General features: G+C 37.4%; 1 long non-coding RNA gene across 5 annotated transcripts; it reads left to right on the plus strand.

Moving 5' to 3' along the window:
* Positions 1-8,112: 8,112 nt before the first annotated feature.
* On the plus strand, positions 8,113-15,688 carry LOC111213539. Of its 5 annotated transcripts, none has more exons than XR_002663358.2 (7): positions 11,770-12,520; positions 12,651-12,810; positions 12,888-12,942; positions 13,178-13,285; positions 13,973-14,130; positions 14,639-14,797; positions 14,991-15,688. It is a non-coding gene; the product is annotated as an uncharacterized LOC111213539 (long non-coding RNA). The 5 variants fall into 5 exon arrangements; XR_007315668.1 differs by having other exon boundaries at positions 11,773-12,516; positions 12,670-12,810; positions 12,892-12,942; XR_002663357.2 differs by having other exon boundaries at positions 11,774-12,516; positions 12,670-12,810.
* Positions 15,689-16,291: the final 603 nt, after the last annotated feature.

Raw genomic sequence — 16,291 nt, forward strand, 5'->3', positions numbered from 1 at the left:
ATATCCTCCTCTAGAATTTTTATGCAAATTATCATCAGAATATGCCGGTTTTGGTATTCTGTTCTTTGGATTTTATTTATTCAGTTGGGGACATGCAATTTCAGAGTGTGAGTTTAGGGAGTATTCTCGAAAAGTGTTCTATCCCTTCCCTATGCTCCACTCATGTTATGCTTTACAAAGATTTGCATAAATATTCCATTTTTATCATTTTCAGATTATTCGTTTACGTTATTACTGATTTATCTACTTAGGGCCTGACTGGTTCAACCGCAGCGGTTGCGTTTGCGGTTGCGGGAGTTTGCGGATGCGGGTGGTTGAGGTTTCTGGCGGTTTTAAGAGATTTGTACGACTGGTTCTGCGGTTAGAAATTGATGCGTTTGCGGGATACTTATGACTGGTTAACTACCAAATGCAGCAGCGGTTAAATAATAAATTAACAATATTTATATTTTATACAATTATAAAAATATCAAAAAATAATAATATTATAATAAATATAAAATCTATATTTAGAAAGTTATAGTTTAAATTTTTAAAAAATATAGAAAATATTTTTATTTTAAAGTTTAATAATATTAATTAAAATATAATTGATATATTTTAGCATTTTTATAATTTCAATTTAATTTTTTAATTGAATTTTTGTATTTATATTGTTTTGGAAAAAAAATAACTTTTATCCTCCCGCAAACGCCCGCAACCGCAAACGCTAGATGGAACCAGCTTTTGAATTTATGAGGTTCAAAGCGATTTGGAACGATTTGGAGCGGTTTAGAGCGGTTTGAGCGATTGTTGCAAAACACCAGCAACCGCTACCAACCGCAAAAGCTGCGTTTGCGGGTGGTAACGGGAAAACCAGTCATACCCTTAAAATGTAGTTTGTATGGCTGATATTTAATTAAAAAGTACTTCATAAAACATTTTAAAGAAGTATCGTATGCCGTATTCACTATTCAGTGCTTGATGCATTGGTTGCTCACTTCATAAGATTTGTGGATGACATAAGAGTTACGCATGTGGTTCATTTGGAACCGGTCTCTTCTTATAAGGAATACAAAGAGCATTTCCAAACTCTCCTAAAGAAACAAAGCACCATCTTGTTAGGCTTCTTATTGGGCGATATGTGTAAATATCGACAACTGATGTATGTTTATGTTATCAATTTACATATTGTACTTAGGTCTAGCCGTTGTATATAAGGCAAAGGATCTTAATGTTGATCAATAAGAAAACCTTTTACCCTAATCTAGGTTTCTTGACATGGTATCAGAGCGCTAACCAAATAACTTGGTTCATACGATCCTCTGCCGCCTCTCTTCATTTCTCTTTTTTCATTGGCTCTAGTGTTTTCGTTCATACTATCGAAACATTCCTTGGTCAGAAACGATGTCTGGAGAACAAGATACAAATGTAACAAGAGATGGCGCAGCTAGGGCTCGCTTGGAAACAACTCAAAGAAGAATTGACACGTATGACCTCTCATCTGGTGACAATCCATGATCGATCATATCTCAACCTCAGTTGCGTGGAGCCAACTATGATGAATGGGCTCTAAACCTTCGTATGGCTCTCCGTGCAAGAAAGAAGTTTGGTTTCACTGATGGGAGCAATCCTGATGCAGCGGCATCCGTTCAAGTGGCACCAACATGATATGTTCAAACTATCATGTTGCGATTAGGTTTCTTTATTTGATCAAGTTAGGATTATCTTTGTTATTTCCTTTTCCTAGTTGGCTTTCTATTTCCTATTCTAAGCTGGTTTGTGGCTTTAGAATCCTTATATAAGGAGAGCTATAACTCTTCATGTTTTTCACGTTTGATTTTAGAGCTTTGGCTTTTATACCTTGTGCGACTCGATTCAATTGGTCTCTCAAGAAGTTGGTCTCAAGAAGCTATCGAAAGAAACTCTTGATCAATCCACGAAAAGGTCTCGAAGAACGCTAAATTCTTAGATCGACCGTTCACCCATTCGTACGCTGCGCCAGGTTAGTATCAGAGCCAGGTTCTGAAGTGACGATTCTAAAGATCTCGAAGACTGGTTGGCGAATATTGCTATGGCGGTATCCTGGATAAAGCAAACAGTTGCTCCCGATCTTAGCGGTTCATTGTGTCACCATGAGATTGCTCATGACCTCTGGACACATATTCAAAACCGTTTCTCGGTTAAAAATGGTCAGCGGGTTCAGCGTCTGAAAACAGAGTTGGATAACTGTCAACAACGAGGAACCGCCGTTGAGGCATATTATGGTAAATTGACGAAGATCTGGACGAGCTTGGTGGATTACCAGTGTGCTAAGACTGCTGCAAAGATTGAGAAAGAACAAGAAGAAGATAAACTCCACCAATTTTTGATGGGTCTTGACGAATCTGTGTTTGGTGCCGTGAAGTCGTCTTTGCTATCTCATGATCCACTTCCTTCGCTACATGAAGCGTATCAGGTGGTCACACAGGATGAAGAATCAAAGCGTGCTAGTCGTACGATGGAAGAACGACATGATGGTGTGAGTTTTGTGGTGCATGCATCTCATCGAGGACGTTCACAGCCAGAACTCAAAGATCCCTCTGCTCAGTGTACTCTTTTTGAACGCACAGGCCATCTTGCTGCAAACTGCTTCAGGAAGATTGGATATCCTACTTGGTGGGGAAGTCGACCACGATCCACCGGTCAAACTGCTTCACCAAATACATGAGTATCATCTTCAGAGAATTGGGTTGTGACGTCTCAGCCACCAGCCTCGAAACGAGTTGAACCTTCTACTCGGGTGCATCAAGTCTCGACTTCAGTGACTCCTTTCGTTGGAAATACGACTATCACAGATGTTGATCGTGTTGGGTTCAGTGGGTTGAATGATCATCAGTGGAATACTCTGGTGCATGTGTTTAATGAACGCAATACGGGTGATCATGATCGCTTTTCTGGTATATTTTTCTTGAATCTTGGATAATATATTCTGGTGCTTCTCACCATATGACAAGCAATATTGAATCTCTTACAGATGTGTGTGAGATGCCACCGGTTTTCATTAAACTTCCAGATGGTCGATTTACTACAGCTCATATGAAAGGAACCGTCTATCTTGGTTCTCAACTCCAGTTGCTCAATGTGTTTTTTTTCTCGATGGTCACAATGCATCTTATATCTGTGTCACAACTTACTCGGGATCGACTTTGTCTCTTCCAGATATCTGATTTACTTTGCATTATTCAGGACTGCATCACACTGACGCTGATTGGAGCGGGTAGACAACAATATGGACTCTATTTCTTTTGTGGGTGTGAGGCCGTTGCGTCAATTCAGTAGTTTGATAAGCTACCGCGGGATCTGTGGCAATGCAATGTCGCCTTGGGAATCCGGCCATGAAGGCAATCGAGATGTTGAAGATTTCTGATTTTAGTAGTACTGGCTTTGATAATAAATCATGTGACATTTGTATTCGTTCTAAGCAAACCCGCGACTCTTTTCCATTGAGTAATAATAAGACAAGTTCAGCTTTTGACCTCATTCATTGTGATTTATGGGGTCCGTACCACACTACCTCTATTTGTGGATCGCGATATTTTCTGACTATTATTGATGATTACTCAGGAGTTTTGTGGATATTTTTACTACCGAACAAAACCATACCGCGGTTACTCTATGTAATTTTATCACCTTGGTAGAACGCCAGTTTGCTCGGAAAGTTAAGACAATAAGGAGTGACAACTGGTATGAGTTCCTCTGTCTTACAGATTATTTCTGCACCAATGGCATCATACATGAGACCTCATGTGTAGGGACACCGCAACAAAACGGCAGAGTCGATAGGAAACATCAACATATCCTTTACGTCGTAAGAGCGCTCCGTTTTCATTCTCATCTTCCTGTGGAATTCTGGAGCTTGTGTGTCTTAACAGCAGGGTATTTAATAAACCGTACACCAACAGAGGTTCTTGATGGAAAATCTCCATTCGAGGCCTTGTATAACGACCTCCTCCTTTGAATCATTTGAGGTTTTTTTCCTGTTTGTGTTATGTACACAATCAACGTCACAGTGGAGACAAGTTCGAGACACGGAGCAATCGTTATATTTTTATTGGATATACTTTTGGTAAAAAGGGCTGGAAGGTTTATAATCTCGACACTGGAGTCATATCTGTCTCTCGGGACGTTTTTTTTATTGAAACGAAATTTCCATATGCTGACACACCACCAATTTCTACTATGGTTCCCTCTGCTTCTAGTTCTCCTCCAGTTGATCTGTTTGAAGAATTATTCGACCTACAGCCTGTATCACCATCTGTTTCGTTAGAAACTCAACCTCCACCATCAACTACTCCTGAACCATCTTCTCCAACGCCACATACATCTACTGTTGATGCTATCCCAGCGCCCACCCCTGAGCAGGAAACAACACAACATAAGGTAGTCACCTCAAATTTCTGCTCACCCTTCGGGTTCTAGTGAGGATGAAGATACGGTCTCTAAGAGTGATGACACTGCAGTTTCTGATCATGTTGCTGCGGAACCAGAACCAGCATATGAGGTTATAGAAGAGGTTCCTATGGGCAGAGGTTGTAGACAAAAAATAGCTTTGTCAGTTACAAGGTTATGTTCGCAACACTACTCATCTTGGATCAGATAGTGAGTTTGTCGATTCATCTTGGCATCCCATAGATGATTTCCTGAGTTGCTCACAATCCTCAGAACATCAACGTGCTTTCCTCACAGCGATAACAGAAGCGGTTATACCAAAAACATTTGAAGAAGCGATGTTGGATGAGCATTGGAGAGATGTGGTGCGATGTGAGATTGATGCACTTGATGACAGAGAAACCTGGACAGTTGAAACACTGTCACCGGGAAAGAAAGCTCTAGGATGTAAGTGGGTTTTCACTTTAAAATTTCGATCAGACGGAACTCTTGAATGCTGTAAGGCCATATTAGTTGTTCTTGGAACCGATGGTCTTGACTATGAAGAAACTTGTGCTCTGGTTTGTAAGATGGTCAGCGCTTGTTCTTTTTTGAAAGTGGATGTGGCAAGCGATTGGGAAGTCCATCAAATGGATGTCCACACTGCCTTCTTACATGGAGATTTAGCGGAAGAAGTCTTTATTAGATTCCCTCCTGGTTTTTGCACTGGCGATCGTACACAAGTCTGTCGCCTTCACAAGTCCTTATATGGCTTGAAACAAGCCCCACGATGCTGGTTTGCCAAGTTGACAAAGGCATTAAAGGAGTATGGGTTCAAACAAGATGGCTCTGATTATTCTTTATTCACCTTTGTCGAGGGTCAGGTCCGTCTTCATGTACTCGTTTATGTAGACGATCTCATTATCTCAGGAAGCAAAGCGGATCGTTGATTCTTCCATTCAAGGAATATCTCAGCTCATGTTTTTATATGAAAGATCTAGGACCTCTGAAATATTTTCTTGGTATTGTGGTTGTGCGGAACTCATCTGGGATGTATCTTTCTCAGCGGAAATATGTCATCGACATCATCACTGAGACTGGGTTACTCGAAGCTAAACCAGTAACTCACCCTACAGAGAAAAATCACACTTTTGCTAAACCATTGGTGCGTCTCTATCTGACCCTACTAGGTACTGTTACCTTGTGGGTCGACTGATTTATTTAGTTGTGACTCGTCCGAAACTCTCCTATGCGATACATATGCTCTCTCAGTTCATGAATGATCAAAAAACTGATCATTGGGAAGCTGCAACACGTGTAGTACATTACGGCTTGGTTTATTCAGTTAGATGATTCACAAATATCTTGGAAAACACAGAAGCAGAATAAGGCGATGGCTGATACGGTGAGCGAAATTCTATGGTTATGAGAGCTTCTCAAAGCATTGGGTGTCGATTGCTCCCCTACGATACATTTGTACTGTGATAATCTCTCTGCCATTCATCTCAGCCGAAACCCGGTATATCATGCAAAGGTAAAATATGTTCGCTCAAATTGCCATTTTATCAGAGATGAGATCATACGATGAGTTATCAACACGAAACATGTCTCTACGAAGCAACAACTTGCAGAAATTTTTACAAAGGCTCTTGCTCGCAAGGAGTTTGATGAGTTTGTTCGCAAGTTAGGTATCTGTGATCTACATACTCCAACTTGAAGGGGGAGGGGGGTATTGGGTAGTATGTGTAAATATCGACAACCGATGTATGTTTATGTTATTTACATATTGTACTTAGGTCTAGCTGTTGTATATAAGGCAAAGGATTTTAACGTTGATCATAAGAAAACCTTTTACCCTAATCTAAGTTTCTTGACACTTCTTCTAGCTTCAAAAATATGAAACTTTTGTGTATTGCCAATCACTACTCGTTCGGCTTTTAATGTTAATTGAAGGTTATTCCTGAGATTTTCAGAGAGCTTCAAAGTAATAGAAACCGTGAAGAGAAAGAAGATGAATTAATGTTGATTAGTTATTATCCTTTTTTATAACTTCTTTTATTTTCTTTGGAATTACTTTTTTTTTCAATGGAATTACTTTAGACGGTGTGATTATATATGCCTTATGTTATGTAATCTTCTTGACTCCAGTTTACCTTCAATTACTACAATCAACGGCCTAATTAAAGAAGACATGCTTGACATTCCAGAAGTGCCGATGGAAGATAATTGATTCCTTTCATGGTGCTTACTTTGGAAGAGCAAAGATAACTATGCAATTTCGGTTGTCATGGTTATTTGCGTAATTAAAGTTAGAATTGTATCTTTATTACATGATAATGTGAATCTAAAACATGGTTTAAATCTTTGTTACAATTCAAAAAAAATCTTTGTTTCTAATATTTTCATGTTTCATTTATTACTGTCTGGGTTGCCGAATAGTTTGAAATTGTTTTTAAGGTCACCTACTGGTGAATGTTGTTTTATTCCAAGGCTGCACTATTGTTTATGGACTGCCTAAACGCCTTTACAGTTATTGAATGAATCAGTGTTATATATAAAAAAAGAATACTATGCAAAATTTTAAACGGATTATACTATTATAAAATGATGAAGATTCAAATTTGTAACACAAAAAATCTCGTGATATTAATTAGACGAAATTTAGTTTCGAATGGTAACTGTGGATTTGGTAATATAAGCGGGACATAATTGAAGTGTGGTGCGGTTCAACTGCGGTTTTAGAAAAAAATGGTGCGATTTTAATAGGAAAAGTAGTGCGGTTTTGATTAAAAAAAATAATTTAAATAAGTAATAAAATTAAAATTTAGCCTTGTTTTTAGTACTCATTCTGTTTTATTTTAGTTGTCGTTTTAGATTTATGCATACAAATTAAAAAGATATTTAATTTTGCATATTTTAGAAATAAAACCTTCATTACCAGCCTAATCATATTTCAATCAATAAAAAATTAAAATAAAAAATATTGTTATTTAATTTTATATTGAAAATATAAAACGATATTTAAAACGAAACAAAATTTTAATCCTAAGACGACAAATAATATGAAATGGAGAATAACAATATCATAATAATTTTGTAGTTTTTGTAAGTGCGATACTAGTCTTGTCTTTGAAAACGCTACAGGGTTTTCTCTTTTATTTTCCAAAAACGCAAATCATGAACAAAAATACATGATTCAAAAGAGTTTTTTTTTTTTTTTTTTTTTAAAGGTGGTCGAAAACCGCACTTTCAGTGTATGTCATTTAGCACGAAATTCAAAAGAGTTTATTTTTGTCTCTCACTAGCTAGCGGCGCTAATGGCCGTTGAATTTCAATCGTTATAGCTTTTGAAAAAAAATTGTAAATCAACCACTTTATTATATCTTTTGTCAAATCACCCCCTTTCACTGAATCACAACCGTCCAATTTTAACATGATCAACTCGATGAAGATTGTACGGCTGGTGTTATTGCTATCGTCAACAAAATATTCTTCCACAATAAATGATCTTTTTTTTTTGTTTATACACAGTTTTCCCAAAAACTTCCTAGGTCCAAAGGACTAATCTGTGTCGTTGCGGCCCGAATGTGAAATCTATAGTGGTCGAGAATCGAATCCAAGTGGCGGTACTCACAGCTGTGAGCTCTTTACCACCAGAGAGCTAGACGTCCCGGTTCAATAAATGATCTTTGCTCTGACACATCACTTAAAGTCCATTATTCTTCTTCTTTGATTTACCACAGTTATTATACCATAGCTACTGTGTATTTGTGCGTAATCTCAGCTGTACGGACGAACATTCTTGCTTCTGAAGCTCAGATTCTTTCTCTCTCTCTCTCTATATAGAGTTGTCTTCTTCTGTTTGATATCTTTTGTCCTGGACCTCGCTTCAGAAGTGGAGGTTCATCTTCAACTTGGACTTCACTTTGTTTCTTACTAAAATGAGGTGATTTACCATTTTAAGTAGCTAATGGCACCTGCTTTTAGTAAATCATTACTCATTTTAATCATTTCCTTAAAAAGTATCATTAGTAATAGTACTCTAAAAGAAGCTGATTAGTTAAGAAAAAAATAGCATCTTTGTTTTTGTGGGTGTTCCTAATCTTCATTGTACAGTGAAAAATTATTTCTTCTTGTCCCTTTCTGTATAATTTTCTTAATTAATATTTCAAAATATAGAGAATGGCTTCCATGATTGCATTGGTTGTTCTTGCAGGTTCTTGGTAGTTGGTGATGAAGAAACAAAAATTACATTAAGTCATTGTTCTTTAAAATATTTGTCTCTCTTTCTATTTAAAAGATAATGCCAGTCTTCTTACCTATCCTTATGAGGCTGTAAAAAAGTTAATGCATAGTTGAGGCAGGGACCAGATGGTTGGTATATTTATTAATATCACCTGAATGAGAAGAAGAAACTTGTTTTCATAGCAACAAAGAAGGAAAAAAAACTTGGGTTTGTTCTCTCTTCAGAAAAAGAAGCAATAGAAATTTCAATAGAGAAGAAGAAAGGATGATGCTAATGAGAAGAAGGTTGGGTTGCCGCAGCAGGGAGATGGAGATGCGCATTGATTTTGATGAACAAGATAGTAAGTACTACCCTCTCCACCCTTATTATATCATTCTTACACTAACCATTATTCCTTGAAGTCTGAATCTTAGTTGATATGAATTACAAACTAGAAGAAAAACTAAAACCTTACCTTTATTTTAGCTTTTAGGTGTTTCAATTGTAGGTGTCTACTGATATGGAATGTTTAAGACTATAACAGTTGGGTATAGTTTTCAAATACAAGTGAGTGGCCACTCCATTTGTGTCTTGTGGCCGGTTTAGGATTGGTATGGGACCAATGTCAGACTCTTAAATCGGACGTGAATTATGTAGCTTTCCACGATACATCAGTGCATACATTCAATTTGATTCAAGAACATTTTGTGGGATTCAGTGTCCTACTTTCTTTGGAAGTGGGGGTTAAGTAGTAGTGAGGGTCCTTTAAGTTTTCTCATTTGTTTAAAGATCATTGATTATATTTATTCAGAAACTGCCGAGAGTAGGTAGTTAATTGGTTTCACATGGTCACTAAGACTAAATAATTCATAAAAGAAAATTCAAATTGAAGTAAAATGTGGTTACATAAATAACTCCACAAGGAAGAAGAATCCATATCCTCTTTCAAATTTCAAGGGAAGATATAAGCATTAATTAAAATCAAAACACTATTTTTGTTTGATTAAACAATCTTTGTTACATGCTATGGAAGTTTGAAAAATGTTATGCCTCTCGACAAGTGATTAAAAGTCTTGGTGGTGGGTCTGTCTAGAACTTGCACTACATAGGGATATTAATTCATTGTTTTTAGTTATTAAAGACTTTTAGAATCTTTCTAAGATGATATTTTACTATTCATTTTAGAACTAATAATGACACATTAACATAATGTTAATATAAGCCCACAATTATATATGTTCCTTTTTATTTTCACACATTTTAAGTATATAATGTTTATTTTTATCATATTTAATATGCAATCGAATAACTATACATGGTGCATCCTGTGCTTTAGCATGAATTTGTTAGCAGTACTTTTTTATAAATTGAAGCTGGTTTACAGATTTTGAAAAATAAAAATCTTAAGTGTTTTTCTATTCAAGTTGGATGTTTGTAACCTTAACTTTAAGTACTTGGCAATACATAGGTCGGTAACTTATAGTGTATATAGCTGTAGGTTACATACTACGTAGTTATATATAAGTGATGTCATGATATCAAATGTGAATAAGAAAACTCTCCTTTACAACTGGTAAGTGTTCTTGACAGATTTAGAGAACCCTCAACATTTTTTGGAAACAGAAAGAAAGACATAATAAAATTTTTGAGATTTGAAAAAGAGACTTTCACTCTCCTAAAAAGTTTTCTCCCCCTTCTCTCTAGTCTAACTTTCCATTAACGCCGCATCTCTCTGCTCCGGTACTGGTGGTCCCTTAGACCAGCGTCGGAGGCTCCCGTTAGCTTCTTCCTCTTTTTGTTTGCTCCATCGACTCCTCTCTTTCCTCGTTCAGTCCTGCCTTAGCCCTGGTTTTGTCACGCTGCCTCAGGTCCTTCATCTACTCGCGATAGATCCAGCGGCTAGGGCGTTAGCGTAGGCAGATCTGGTGTGACGGCGACAATTTGTGTGAGGGACTGTCGGTTGGGGTCGGATACGAGGGTGGTCGGCGCCGTTTGTATCTTCGCTGGAGCTCTCTCAGTTGATTTGACTTGGTACCATGGCGAGGTAGAGGAGAGCGTCTGGACCGGCGTCGATCTTCTCTCACGCTTGTTCAAATCGCTGGAGATCCCTCTCAGTTACTTTTTCCCAGATCTAGGGTTTCGACCTCGAGAGTTAGGGCGCGTGGAGTCAAGGTGCGACTTCTTCCCGGCGAATCTTCATTGCTGGGTCTCCTTCGAGTGGCTCCTGTTAGGTTTGTGCCTTATGGCTGGGTTTAGGTCTCGGTTTCTTGGCTTCGGCCATATCCACTTTGCTCTCGGAAGATCCTACTACTGGTTCTCAGATGTGGGTGCGTGTGAGGAGCCTCTGTTCTCGGTGTTGTCGCCCGAGTTTAGTTGGTTTCTGTGGCAGCACGTGAAGAGTCACGAGACAGCATCCACGTCTCTTTGTTGGTCTCTGTCTTACGGAGGAAGGTTCTTGACTGTGGCAACTCGTCCGTCTCTCTCTCTCCACAATAAAGTATCATCTGTAGGAGGTAATGCTTCTTTGGAAGTGTTGGTCTGTTGAGTATGGATAGGAGTTAGTTTGGCAATCGGTCCTCTTGCTAGTTTAAAGGTCGTTTTCTCCGGAGGAGGTGTGCCCGATGTGTCCCATTGCTCTATATGTGCGGTGGGTTAAATGGGTGTATACGGTCCTGGGGTTGGAGGATTGGAGGCAGCAATCTCCACTTCACCATCCCGGACGACGGCACTGCCGGTCTGTGGACTCCTCCTCGTGTTGCTGGTGAGGCGATTTTGAACGGACTTGCGGTTCCGTGATGGGTTTCTTTGTGTTAGTGTTGATGATTGAGTCTCTTGGAAGCTGTAGGCCTTTGCCCGGTGCTTCAAGGTTTAGGGGTGCCTTTCTCTCCGGGAGCTCGCGGCAACCGGGAGCTTAGTCCGCTCATACCTCTGCTTTGGACCATCGACACTACGCTACTTCCGGTCCTTCTCTTTGATCTTTCTTCTTCCATTTAGAATCAGAATTTCTTATAAGTGCTCTGTTTAGTTTAATTATTGTTCTTCCGCTACTTGTCTTCTTCGTTCTTCCGTATAAAATTAAAAATTTGGTATAATAAATTTAACATTTTACTAAAAATTTTTTTTTTTTTTGAGATTTATAAAAAAAAAAAGATATCTAGGATGTGTCAATCATAAAGTCCATGGCATGCTTCAGGACCTTTTTGTGTTTCTTTTAAGATAAAATACACGAAAGTTGTTTACATCTATATATATAAGGGCTTATTTGCCAAATAACCAAAAAAAAATGAAAAATTAGATTTTGGGAGAGAGAGTAGAGAGAGATAGGAAGAGAAAGTAGAAGAGAGGAGAGGATTTTGGTTAGTTAGTGTATTTAATTTTTTTTCATGTATATAGGGTGCAATTTCCCTATATATAAAGTAGAGTTCCCTCTCTCCAGGGCCCTCCACGTCAGATTCCACCTAAGAAATTCAGGTCTTCTGGTGTCAACACGTGTCTTCCTACACTTCGGGTGATTTCGCCATTAACTTCAACCATTATTTCTTTCTTAAAAGCATAGAACTGACAAAATCACAGAGCACTCTTAGACTTCCCTTATTATTAATGTATTCATTAGATTCTTCAAGTTTCCTTTACAGCTTCTCCAATTCGTTTCTTTTTGCTTTTGGATTTTCGATTTTATAAGAATTCTTCAATCCTCCGATTTCTTTTGAAGCGCCTGAGACGAAGAAACTGGTGACAAACTATGGATACCTCCCGAGAGATCCAACTTTCGTCTCCCTGTCAAGAAAGAAAACAAGTTAATCTAGAAACAGACATCTTTGCTTGGCCTGCGGAATCTCCATTTTCGGCAGCGGCGGCTCTGACCGGCTTGATAATATCTATTTTCTCCGGCCATCTATCGCGTAGGTGAATATCTCTTTTCTTTAGATTATAGAATAAACTTCAAAAAAAAATTGTTGTTTATTAGGACAAATCTGCTATGTCCTCATCTGATATCAACATGTTTCTTTTCTCATATGTAATGATTTGATGCAAGAGATGTGATCCATTTCTAGGGTTTTCTGATTCTTCGATCTAAAGGAGACAAAACTGCTTAAATCGGCATGACGCTTCGGTTTGTAAAGGGTTTCGATCACGTCCTTACACCTTCTTCCATCAATCTGAACAAATTCTTCCAGATTCATCGCATTAAAAAGGTATGCTTTCATTCTCTCCAAATCATCTACATCTTTGAATCACTTTTTTTTGCGAAGCATAAAGAATCAATATTCAGGAAGATCGTCGAAGGATTCAGACATGGTGAAGATCGCTCCTAGAAATCCAGAAAGGTTGAATCTTTGTATCCTTTTATGTAGTTTATGTACCCATTTTCATTGACTCCATAGGTGTCGTACCTTGAGATTAAAAGTCTTTGAGAGATTTAAGAAACAGTTCGAGAGTTCTCTGCAGATGTATGGATCATGTTTCTTAGTAAAAACCTTTAATTGTTTGTTTTTGTTGTGTTTTTTGTTGTGTTCTGCTCAGGTTTAGTGTTCAACATGTTCTTCTTTTTTTTTCTTACAGAACAGGAGAGAGACCATGATCAAGGAGAGAATCAGAAACTGAGTCTATATTAAGCCTTTAGTCTAAAGACCCTACTTGCAGATTATCTGCTTCTGATAGCTTACAAAGGTATACATATCTACCATCTTATGTACACACAAAAAAAAATCTCTGCTCTGTTTGGTATCGACTATCTGAGTCACCCTTTGCTTATAGTTAAATGTATGATTAATAAGAAGGCCATTTTCTGCATCCCAAGGATCGGGTGACTCATCATCATCATTCCCTTACTTTCTTGAACTAAATTGTTTCATGATATCTCATACTAAAGACTGTTGCAGATAGAATAAGCGGGTGTGTTCGAATGCGCATAGTGGCTTTGATAGTTTCTGCCTTTAAGTTATCTTCCCTTAAGTGTCGTTACTGTGCTTCAGTGTCAACTTATATCCTTTGTGGACACTCAGATCTCTTTATTTCCATTCACGTTCTTAGTAAGACCTTATTGTGTCTAATTTATGAGCTTCTTACTGAGGCTTTTCTGGACTTTAAGCTACTGATGAATCTCATGTGTATTTGTGCTTCTAAAATTGGAATGTATTCCTCTTGAGTTTTTGTGAATTGATTTAAATGTTATTGGTCATAATTGGATCGGTATTACATTGCCCTTCAACAAATCGTAATTCACAGTGTGAACATACATACGTTTGTGAACATACATACATACGAATTGTGAAGCATTCATAGTCTTCTCTATTATTCCAGCCTCCACAATAAGACTTTCTCAAGTAATGAAGTGTTACTATCTTCTTTTTGCAGCTACATACGTTTGAGTTGCTATTATAGTTAATGTGCACATTAAGATAATGCAGAGATGAATGTCTGAATCTCAGTTTTCAGTTGCAAAAGCTGAGGAAGATAATGATGAAAAGCATAAACCATCAACTCAGGCTCTCAGCTATCATAATATTTCTCAGGTCTTTCTCTGACTTTCTCTTTCTCTATATTTTTAATTGTCCCAAAATTTTTAGGTAAGATAGACAATGCTATTCATTCACTAATTTTCCTGGTGCATCTTTGAAGAATCTTCTGAACACATGTGTCCTTATATACTTCTACAGTGTTTATTCTAATGATGGTCCTAAGCGAACATACTTTATTCTGGGATTACAAAACTTGATTTCCTAAAATCTATCTTCACTCTAAACTTGTGAAGAGTATCACTCCAAACAGCATATTTTATTTATCTGTGTAGTACATGGGATTTCCGTTACGTCTGGTTTCAATCGCTCTCTCTCTCTCTATGTGTGATCTAGCATATATGTGTCGTAGCTGTAATGTATTGTATGATCTCTCAAATATTTCTGTAGTAATGGACTTCACATATGGAAAAGAATGCTGTTATTAGTTGAGAACATGTTAGTGTAAATTTGGTTTCACCTGTTGACTTCATCAACTGGTCTAACTATTTTTATTTGGTTTCAGTCTCAATCCGTTCATTCATAGCAGGAATTCAGAGTAGTTACCAAGACCTAAGCTTTTACCAGGCTTACATGTTCAAAGCACCTATGGTTACAGTCAAAAATGGTTCTTCCTCTCGGTATGGTCTCATGCTCAACTGACATTAGCCTCCCACTGTGTCATGTAAGTCTCATTACCCAAGCATCTGATATATTAGCTTAAACCTTACTGTCTTGAAACTCTCATGATTCACCTATAATATTTTGGTTAATAATTGAAGGTAAGTTATAATTTGTGCTGACAAAAAAGTTAAAATTTCTTTATTTGGTTATGAAGCTCTGTTTTTCTATCCTCCATTTCATTTTTTGGTCTACAGAAACAGCTATGTGGTAACAATGCAGCCAGTATCCGCAATGTGTGATTGGCAAGTTTGGGCATACCTGCAAATTTGTTCACTCCATGAGCTCTCATTCTTCTTCCTTAAGCTACAGCCCGATGGTTTCTTCAGTCATTGACATGCCCCTCACACCTTACCCTCTTGAGTCCTCATTGCTCAGCACATTAGCACCCTCTTGAGTCCTCATTGCTCAGCACATTAGCTCCATCATCATCATCCTCAGATGAAAACGCACAGAGCTTCACTCTTCGAGCTCCAAGAAAACTCAAAACCACAACACAAGTGGTGGCTCTGAACCGTTGCTGCTGAAGTCTCTCCGTCTTCTTCTTTGACAACCAGCCAGAGCCATTCTGATCCTGCTAAGACCAAAAAGAATACCCAGTTAGCATTGAGTTTAAGACTTAGAAGTTAAAGATACAAAGCTCAAAGGGGAGAACCTCACTCTACTTCTTCTATTGTTCCTCTATCGCTCTTTTCTTTTTATCAAACTTGCATGAACTGAGGACATGAAAGATGTCTATAAACTATAAACATGTTTGGGACCAAGTAAGATAGATTGAACTATAATGAGTTTTTTTTTAATATATGAAAAAAAGAAACTAAAAATATTTGTGTATAGCTTTGATAAAAAAACTGATCATTGTAATTTTTTATGCATAGCTCTTGCATTTCGTTAAGTTTCTTTCATGATCAAAATTTGTGTAATGTTTTACTACGAATCTCTTTAACTTTATACTCTTAAATAGTATGGCTAAAAAAATACAGCAAATAGAAATATATGCAAATTGTTTAAGAACATCTGTATAAATACACTATTAGGCGAGAGTGCACTGCACTAAAATTATATACCGATTGCTTGATCAATAAGTTATTACTAAACCAAGATGAATATAACAAAACCAAAAAAATTTGATCCCACAATATCCGGCTACTTAAAAACGTTATACACGTTTGTCAAGCCCAAACAAGGCTACATTAACAAACGTAATAGTCCAATATCTCTAACGGCCCTTAATTTGTTGATAAAATGTGCCACTTATTACTTCAAACCGAAAATACCGTGATATATCGAAATATCAAATGTTATTGTATCTAGAAAATATAATTTTTTTATAGAAATTATGTACTGGTTTAAAAAGGTCAACTATAGTTTCAGCAATGATATGAAAATAGAAAATATATATAGTTTCATAGTACGAACGATAGACCAATATAAAAGAACCCGGCAAAAAAACACATAAAACAAAAGAAAAATTAGATGATTAAAACAAATAGATTAA

Source organism: Brassica napus, chromosome A8 (genome assembly GCF_020379485.1).
Source record: "Brassica napus cultivar Da-Ae chromosome A8, Da-Ae, whole genome shotgun sequence".
Taxonomy (NCBI): Eukaryota; Viridiplantae; Streptophyta; class Magnoliopsida; order Brassicales; family Brassicaceae; genus Brassica; species Brassica napus.